The 10,380-nt window shown below is 38.4% G+C and overlaps 1 protein-coding gene across 4 annotated transcripts in view; it reads left to right on the plus strand.

Moving 5' to 3' along the window:
* The window catches only part of NCKAP5 (NCK associated protein 5), an 811,098-nt gene that overhangs the window by 618,487 nt on the left and 182,231 nt on the right, over positions 1–10,380 (plus strand). Inside the window, exon 1 of one of the 4 annotated variants that reach the window (XM_042462992.1) lies at positions 10,043–10,208. The exons of the other annotated variants lie outside the window; for them this stretch is intronic. The gene's annotated coding sequence lies outside the window, so the exon portion shown is untranslated. Of the gene's footprint in view, positions 1–10,042; positions 10,209–10,380 lie in introns of those variants that run through there. 4 annotated transcript variants of the gene reach the window in all.

The following is a 10,380-nucleotide window of genomic DNA, read 5'->3' on the forward strand; positions in this document are numbered from 1 at the left end:
TGGCAGGTGAAATGGTAGCTATGTGAGTACACTGAGAAAGTGTGCTTTTATCTCTTTGGATCAACTTCAGTCATTTGAATGAAATTATGCAAAGGTAAAGTAATAACCACTGCAGGACTTCTCTTATATATAATATGCATAAGCAACAGGTGTGCGAGATAATTGTTTTCTCATCATGCTGCATATTTCACACCCCATAACTCCCAAATGAAATACCAAAAAAGCATGCATAAAATTAAATGATTCAAAGATTTATAGGTTTTCTGCTCTTTATGATAAAGCTAAAATTTGAAGCATTCTGGAAGTGCATCCACTGCTATTAACACAGACTGATATGTGAACATTGTTCTCAATATCTGAATTGGAGACTCACACTGAAATATAGGACAACACTACGTATAATTATAGTCATCTCTAATTCTATGAGGCTATAGTAGTTGCAGCTGTCTTGGTTCTAGCAGAGGAGATACACTATGGGTCAGTAAATGTATTTTATAGAGCTCAACATCTGTTGGTAAATGAGGCAAGCTTTCAAGCTCTTCTTTAGCCCCATCTTATACATAACCAGGTGTGAGCCCTATTTTATTTATATTGCTGCCCCCCATCTTGTACATATGCAATCAATATATATATATATATATATATATATATATATATTTATTTTTATTTTTATTTTTATTTTTTTGATAGTGCTGGCTTTAATTGCTATGGAGATCATCACTGGAAATCAATGGAAAAGTTTGTTTACAGTTATATTACCTTCTTTCTGACAATCTTTTTAGAGAACAAATTTTACAACATAATGCAGCATTCGGCTATATCTCTGTTATCTAAAAATGTCTATAAAGATTGTAGCAGATAAGTATTTTAAGAAATTTAAAATTTCATCTGTAATTCAGAATAAGTTATAAATTAAGCCTTTTGTATGCCATGACACATAACTTCTATTAAGGTTTTTAATATTCAGGATATTTTGAATATATAAACATAGAATTTTAGAGCTGCAAGGGTCATCAGATCTAACCCTCAGTTCAAGGATCTTCAGCTAAAGCATCCCCAACAAATAGCTGTCCAGCCTCTTTTCAAAATAACCAAAGAAAGAGACTCCGCCACCTGTCTAGGCACTCTGCATTGGAGTTTACTAAATATGGCAACTAAATCAGTGAAGTTACCAATTAAGTAAGTCAAAAAAAATCTAACAAAAGAGAGGTTTTTTTAACTTATGAGAGTGATAAATTAAATTACAGTGTGCCCTTGTTTTACGCAGGGGATCCGTTCCAGTCCTCCCCCCCCCCCTAAAACAAAAAACATGTATGCTCGAGCCCCATTCAGTGTATGCTGAAAGCAGTGTATAATGCACCCGCATATGACGTGGGCACACCATACTTAGTGCCCAAATTAAGTTATGTGTTAAGTTATAAATTAATTAAATGAGATATAAATTGAAAGAGTGTAATATTCTTACTTTCCCAGCTGCTTCTTTACTCAGAACTTAATTCTTGTAGATTTTTACAAAACTACTTGCTTTTGTTAGTCCCTCACCATTGGGGAATAAAATGCTTTGGTCACAATATTCAAAGCACTTAAGAGTAATTTCAGTGGGATGAATTGTGTTAAAGGCTTTTGATATTACAGTGCACCTGTGTCATACGCAGCTTTCAGCTTATGCTGAAAGCCACATACCATAGTGGCAATGGTGCATGCGCTGCATCACCCCATGCCATACCGTGTGCGCACCCCCCATTGTTTTCAATGGGGCTCAAGTATTCACAGTATTTCCCTTACATGGGAATCGATACTCTGCATAAGGGAAGGGCCCACTGTACTAGTCTCAGTAACTGAAACTCCTCCTGCCCAACTCCATTTCTAAAAATAATAAAGGATCCATATAAAGAATTCTTTATAGCTATATAATCTGGAAGACTACAGAAATGTGTAGATGCAGTTGAAATCTATGTGGAGTGCAGTCTTAAAAAAGAAAACAGATAATCTTAAGATCATAATATCATAATTTCACCCCTACTTTAGACAACACTTTTAAAACTAAATTCAGTTGCTAATCATAACTAGAGAAGATTTATTGAATTGATTACTGAGTGTTAATTTCCATTGATTCCATGGATCTACTCTAGCTGGGCTTAGCAATTGGATTTAGGACATAGAAGATTTTCACACGACATCACTATATCGTTCCTTTAACGTCCCAAAGTGTAGTGGAATCGTCATAACGGTGTTGTTATTCCAAAAGATTTTCACCTGAGGCTGTTAGTGTTCTTAAAACGTTCATATATCAGAATTCAGCAATAAATTATTACAAAATGATTTCAAAACAGTTACATTCACACACTGGACACAGTAATGTTTCAGCAACGATTTAAGATCACTAAGAGCCTCAGGTGAAAATCTTTTGGAATCGTCTATCTGTCCACTACATTTTGGGACGTTAAAGGAACGATATAGTGATGTCGTGTGAAAATCTACATAGTCTCAAAACAGATCTATCTAAGGACCACAGGAAATGTATAAGGCTTTACCAAAGTTGAAGTGAATATTCACCAAGGATGTTTATTTTTCTTAGTGAAAAGAAAGATTTCTTTGTCCTACGGTACTACTTAAAGATATGCAAATACAGTGCACCTGCTCCATACATGGCTTCCTGTTTATGCAGAAGTCGTGTCCCCATTAAATGAATGGCGTATGTGGCCACCATGAGCACGAGTCCCCATTCTATTGAATAGGGCTTGAGCTTATGCAGGATTTGCCTTACGCGGGCGGGGGGTCCGGAATGGATCCCCTCCGTAAGGCAAGGCTTCACTGTACAGCCCATTCTGTCTAAATGTGGATTAAACATTTTATAGATTCAGTTAAGAAATCACACACGCATGCGTGCCCAACTGTTAATTTTATAACTGAGGGGTTTAATAAATGCAAATAGATATGGGAATCTTGTTTATTTAGTTCATTATTATAGGAGATATGTGTTAATTCCAGCTTTAAAAGATTATAGTAAGAGCAATTTGGAAGGGGGTAGTCTTCTCTGCATCCAGATAGTTCAGCTGTACTCTGCACCAAATACTGTATAGTGATTCTTCATGAGTCCTAAGAAACTTAATTTTCCTGTTCTGGGACTTTTTCTGGATTCTATTTTGGTTCATTAAGCTGAAGAAAAGGTGAGAGTAAAGAGATGAGGAAAAGAAAGAAAAGGGTTTGGGGCAAGATGGATTAAAAAATGGGGTTTTCAAACATTCATGTAGCTGCTTCCCTTTCACCCAAGCTCAAAATAAGGGGAAAGGAGGTAAAGAAGTAAAATCATGGATGGCATTTTCCAGTTTCATTTTGTTAAGGTTTTTACTGGAGACATTTAACCTAAATTTAGATGTCAGCTTAACATAAGCATAATAGTTACATTTCCCTCATACTAGCATAAATGCAATTGAATTAGATTTTTAAAAAACGTATTAATCATTAAACAAATGATTTAACCCTTTTCTACTGACTTTTCTGTCTACTAATTCTACAAATGGCTTTCCTTTGTCCCATGTGAATTTATCTGATACAGTATTTTGTTACTCCATAGAATTTGTTCCCCAGGCCAGAAGCTCTGGCACTATTGACTGAAATCTTGTCTGACTTTGCTGAGGATGTGAAATACTGTATAGCAAGATAAAATCAACACAAATGTTCTGTGTAACCAAAGAGTCCATCAGTGCTTGAACTCATACATTTCCATTGGGCCTTCATTCTTGATAAGCCCAAGCTGGATGGCAGCATTAACCTTCATTGTTAAACCTTGGCAACATGATATTGACAGACTTAACTGAGAGTATTTTTAGCCAGGCGGTGTTTGAGCATTCATATTCATTTCTGTCTCTGAACTTGAGCAATCCATGTTTCATTAGTCACTCACCTATGTCAAGACACAAGGAGAAGTGGTGATTTGTCTGTGTCTTGCATAGGAGTGCAAGGACATGGTGAACATTAGGAATTAAACTTGGCCGCCCTAGGTTTTGAAGTATGGTATCCAGAGAAACAGGGCAATAAGGTCTCACATTAATAACAACACTGTTTAATGATTCACAAATACATTTCCATTCACATTCAACCTTTTCTTTGCTATGAGGTTATTTAACTTATGCACTTTTAGATTTGATTGGAATTGGATTAGATTTCTGTGGGACTATAAAACTAAAATGCATTAAGGATACAAGTCTAATTTTATTTGCAGTCTGACATTGTTTATGTTTATGCCTATGTGCTGCATAAAGTCCCATGTAAACGTGTGTAATTGAAGCCTAATTAGTACTAAACTGAAAAGACTTATTTTTAAGTAAGCCTGCTTGGAAACCAGCTGACTTCTCAAGCTTTTTCACAATTATTCAAAATGATCGTTCGATCAAAACAAAACAAAAGTCATGTGTAGTCTCCTTGTCCAGACAAATGTCACAATAATGATGCATACAATTGCTTGTGGAGGACTGTAGTTTATTTCCCCTGAAGCTTTTCCTGCTATTTGCTTGAATGAAATTACTGTGCTTTCAGATCCAGAGAAGTACGTTTCTGAATAATTTGAAATCTATACCAAAGACTCTTTTTGTAGAAAAAAACGAGAAGACAATTGTGATACAAAATTGGTATTAGACCAGAAGGTTGTGTATTGAGGGAGGATTGAAGAAGGAGCTACACATCACATGCATCTGTATATAATAGGAGTCTAATTTTATTTATTTAAATTAAAACTTCTAATGGAGAAGAAAGGGACTATTTAATTCTATCCCCACTAAACACTTCTTTATTCTGTTTCTCGCCACTTCTTTAGATTTCTCTCAACTTCACTGCCCCAATTGCCCCACTGGTTTTCCATGTTTTAAAAATGCAATTTTTAAAAATTTACAATTAGCACTCAACTTTAGCAGGGCTACCTAAGGGGCACAGGACCCCTGCGAAAGTGGGGAAAAGCATTAATGTCTCTAGCCCACCAAACCATATTTAACACATAAAAAGAATCTGTACTGGCAGATTGGCTGGGCCTAGCCACACATGAGTTCCCTCACTCACTTGGATGAGATAGGAAAGGCATGGGCGAAGAGAGAAAGGAGATACCGGTCTCATCCCCTTCCCCCGGCCCATCTGCATAAGTACTGTAAGTGAGTTAGTGAGGAAATGTGCAGGCCCTTCTTCCTCATGCTCCCCCATCTTTTCCCCTTCCTCTGACCATCTGCATAAGTACTGTAAGTGAGTGAGTGAGGAAATGTGCAGGCCCTCCTTCTTTATGCTCCCCCATCTTTTCCCCTTCCTCTGTCCATCTGTGCAGGAAAGTGAGAGAGCATGCTCTCCCCAGTACCATCAACTTGCCTTTCTCACTTATGTGGGTAACTGATCGAGGGAATACAAGCACAGCCATCCCTCCAGTTTGATTTCTTCTCAGTGACACCAATATTATTGAAGTCTCTGTTAAAAGTGGTGTAAAGCAGCAGCGGAGGTGGTGGCAAATAAAATAAGCCATGAATAATCAAATCTGTGAATGCCTTACCCACAAATGTGAAGGGACAACTGTATATTCATTCTGATGTAAGGTGCAATTAGCCGCTGAGGTGGTAATATAGAGAAGTAGTAGCTGCCAAAGAACCAGAAATCAGGCTGTGTAGGTGGAGTATTAAAGTTGAATCCTGACTATTAGAAGCCTTTCAGATTCCAAAGTATACAATATCTCACATTCAACATATTCTTGCTGTATAGCTGAAACTGATATATTTGAAATATTGATAGTTGAAACTCTCAGCCTGTTCTATTGCGTGCAGCAGGAGAACATGCACACTGTCTTTAGAGCTTCAATGGGGTTAATACCTGACCTAATATTTGCAGAGCATGTATACAGATTAGTGGGTGATCTAACACTCTGTCAGGCATCATTTACCATTTTATGTATGTGAGTTCATGCAACCAAAATAAGGTACCATTCCTCTTTCTTCCACTTGTGAAACGGCCAGAACAGTACTGGCCCTTCACAAGAGTGAAATGGCAGCAGTCTTTGGGTAACCCTGAGTATTGCAAATACTTAATAAAAAGGGTGGGGAATGACATTGGAATTCCAGAATAATCCAGTGAGAGTGTTTGGAAAAATCAGGGGGTTTTTTGGATTACAGCTCTCAGAATTGGGGAAAAATCTGGACACACATTTGAGTTTTTGTTTGTCTGTTTTTGTTTAAAGTAAGCTGAACTATCTCACTATCTGACTAGATAATGCCTTCTTTTACATTGAAAGTTTCTTTTGAAAGACCTCAGGCACAGTTGTCCTTGCAGTGGAAAATCAAGAATTTAATTGTAGCCTGCATTAGGAATAAATGTCTGCTTTCCCCTCCTCCCTTCACCAATAATGTGATATATTTAAACCAGGCAATTAAATTATGCTCAGTCATAAGATAATGTGAGTTCTTGGGGAAAAGGCAGTTGTGGGGGGAGGGAATAGAATATGTTACTCTGTTTTCCAAAGAATTGTACCTCCCTTCCAGAAAATCTATGTGGTGCTACTCCTTTATCTGCTCAAATATTGTAAAAACTACTACTTAATGGAAATGGAAACTCAGGAATCTGGCAATCTCAGTTTCGATTTCCATTAAAGATTTTGAGATGAGAGAAAAGTAGCATCACATAGGTTTTCTGGAAGGGAAATATAGTTACTGTATTTTCTGGTGTATAAGACTACTTTTTAACCCAGGAAAATCTTCTCAAAAGTCAGGGGTCGTCTTATACACCGGGTGTCATCTTATAGGGCAGGTGCTGAAACTTCCGAGCTGGACTGGAGAATCTGCAGTCACCACATATGTAACTGAAGGGCGGAGCAAGCTGCAGGCGTCCGGGATGCCCGGGGTATGGAAAAAAGAGCCGTGTTTGCAATGTCACTCTGATAGTCTTGGAGACAGGGAGGGCTGGGCTGGCAGGGAGAGCTGACCAATCCAAGCAGGCTTTGTATACAACAAGTTTTCCAGCTTAAGTACCTGCATGTCATAAAAATTTGAATTAAAATTACCATATTTAAATCAAATCTGAGGTGTTGTTGGTTTTTTTTTAATTTTTATTTGGTGTGCGTTGGAGGAGGAGTAGTCTTATACGGCAAGTATATCCCAAACTCTATATTTTAACTGGAAAAGTTGGGGGTCGTCTTATATGCCCAGTCGTCTTATACGCTGGAAAATACAGTATTTGGAAAAGAGAATAGCATTCTATTCCCTCTCACCTAGCCATCTTTTCCTGTTGATGATATGTATAAAAGTGACCATTGTGTGTTGTTAACCATTTTAATACTACCTCTTTGCCTACCAGCTCTTTGGAAGTCTTTTTCATAAAGATGTGGAATGATATCCAGTTACTGACATTTCTCTTCTATCTTTCCTTCCAAAACTTCTTAGATATTGTTTGTCACAACACAAAATATAGCATGTGTTTCATCCTGATTATTTATTAATTTTAAAGATTTATTCTGGCAGTGATATTCCTCCATTTCATTTCCATAAATTGCTTTTAGTAGGAAGTGATGGGACAGGTTTTATTCTATGCAAAATACATCATTTTAAAAGTAAGTTTTAAATAAAGTATTCAGATTTTACACAGAAACTTTTACAAAGCCTGAATATTGTAAAAACTACTACTTCAGGAATCATTACATTTTGTAATGTAAAATGATGTTTGTGTGTGTGCACGCGTGCGCATGAAAAAGAAAGTTATGCTGGCTTTGAAACTAGTAATGAGGCTATTTTGCCATAATCTTGATCTTACCATGCTTCTCTTGATATACTCCTCCTGATGTACTGAAAGTACTTTTCAAAATGCAAAAGATCATAGGGGGAAAAAGGAAATGCAGCTTGTTCAACATTAACCTTGATAAATTCATGTTCTTGTCATGTAAATGAATGAACCTTTCCACCATCTGGCATTCTGGACCTTGAGAAACAGCAATAAGCAAAGATTGTAGCAAATAGAACTTATCTCCATTGATTTTAATAGAGGTAAATGAATGATAAAAATGGTTTTGAAAAAGAGAAGAAGACAAGCAAGAAGGATTCTCTTTATAGTATGAATATAACATGTTCTTGGGATGCCAGTTCATTACTACTGAACTTGCTAGGAGTGCTTTGTTACTTTTCTTCTATTGTAATGTATTGATCCATCTTCTTCTAGCCTTGACTCTCCTACAGGCGAGAGGTTAAAGTCAAATAATAGTATTAATTTTCCAGACATCTGCACATGTTTTAATAGCCTTTAGAAGGCTTAAAATGGTTTCTGTTTGACCACCACAGGGCTAAAATGCATTTAAGGCCTGGATTACAGCAATACATTACAATCACAGCCACATAGTTCAACTTGGCAATAAAAAACTAATTTATTTTATTGCAGGTTTAAATTAATGTGATGAACTTCTTTCTCAACAGGAACCCATATGCCATCCTTGCAAAAGTAAATCTCCTGTGTGTGTGTCTAACATCTTCTTTACACAAGATATAATAACTGCAATAGAATTCATGCTAGGCCTAGTCAGGCATTAAAAAAGTATATATGTGGAAGGATCTACGCAGCCTCATGTCCCCACCTTTGCTTTACTAAAGAGAGTGTCATCACTGTGGAATATTCAATAGGAATTAATGTGAATTGTGGTAGTACTGTTGGAGATCTGAATCATTTTGCCAAACATTTAACAAAATATCATGGGATCTGTATTGGGTCCAGAACAGATTAGAATCTGTCACAGTTTCTGTTGTGAGATCCTTAGTCCTTCCATTCCCAGCACCCCAGAGACTCAAAGATGGCTCACATTTTATTCTGTGTTAAGCTTTGGTGTCTCTGTGTGTAGAGCTGCAAGCACGAGCTTGCCCACCAACACTAGGACCCTCAGAATGTCAAGCAGAATCCGTAAATACTACAATGCCTAATGCAAAACATTATATAAAATTTCCCCACCTCAAAAATTAGTCAGGATATAAGGGTGATGAGGAGAGGCATCATGTTGGGATTTGCAGTGCTGGTCTTATGGATTTAGTTAGGATTGCCCTGGAGTAGAATTTTAATTGAATTCTGAGTAGGACACCCAAAATCTGATGTCAGCTTTCTCCTTTTTAGAATTGTTTAATTTTACAATAAAAAATAATTGTCTTCACATAGTATATACCTGCCGTCAGACAAAAGTCCAAAGGCATTCTTTGTTGAACTACACTCAATGGATATAGAAAATAAGCTAGTCTCAATATTAGGATATAGACATCTCAAGATGTCTACATGTCTGAATATACTGACAAGAGTGTTAAGGCTTGGATTACATTCCAATAATTGTCTTCACATTCCAAGTTCAAATTTCCATTTAGCCAGAAAAATCACAGTCATTACCATGGTTGTCTGGATCAGGATGTAAAGGGATATTGTAACACCTTTCAGACTAACTGAGACAAAGAGATTTGCAGCACAAACTTTCATAGATGGAGTATTTCCTCAGATGCATGGAGTATAGTGCCTAGGAACAGACATTTAAGCCCATGAGTGAGCAGGTGTGTGTGTGTGTGTGTGTGTGTGTGTGTGTGTGTGTGTGTGTGTAATAACAAAAACACAAAACTTGTGGGTATGGTGATACTGAGCAGTTCAGTTTTAACTATGATTGTTGGGAGACAGAGACTTCTTTCATTAAATCTGAAAGGCGCTCCAAAATCCCTTTTCATAAAAATCAATGAGGGTTATCAGGCTAGTTGCAATCCCTTAATACAGGCATCGGCAACCTATGGCCCACGGGCCGGATTAGGTCCGCTGAGGCCTTCGGACCGGCCCCAGGCCACTCCTGCCGCCGCCGCCGCCACCGCCATAACTGCAGCGGCGCCTTTGGCTGCTTATGTGGCCAGCCAGCCAGCCGGCCAGCCATCCACCCACCTCCTCCACCTCCACAGCCCCCAGGAGTTCCTTGCCTGCTCAGCTTGTGTGCGCACGCACGCACGGGGCTTACAAAGAGCAGCTCCTTCCCTTGAGGCTGGCCGGCCAATAGGAAAAGGCTGGGGACGGGGCTGTTTCCAGCCCCAGTTGACCATTGGCCAGCCTCAATGGGAAGATGAGGCTTCCCAGGAGGAGGAGAAAGAGGAGGAGCACTGAGCTCAAGCCTCTCCTGGGCCAGCGGGAGGGAAAAGGGCCATTTCCGGGTGCTGTTTGGCGCCAAAAATGAAAAGGAAGAGAAGGAGGTAGGTAGCCATTTCCAACAGGTATCTTCCTCTCCTGTATTGTTGTTGAGTGGGTTCTTGGCCCCATCTGTGTGTGTGCCTTTTTCTTTTCCTGCCTTGTGTATTGTTGTTGTGGTTGTTGTTGAGTGGGTTCTTGGCCCCATCTGTGTGTGTGCCTTTTTCTTTTCCTGCC

This window comes from Sceloporus undulatus, chromosome 1 (assembly GCF_019175285.1).
Source record: "Sceloporus undulatus isolate JIND9_A2432 ecotype Alabama chromosome 1, SceUnd_v1.1, whole genome shotgun sequence".
In the NCBI taxonomy this organism is placed as follows: Eukaryota; Metazoa; Chordata; class Lepidosauria; order Squamata; family Phrynosomatidae; genus Sceloporus; species Sceloporus undulatus.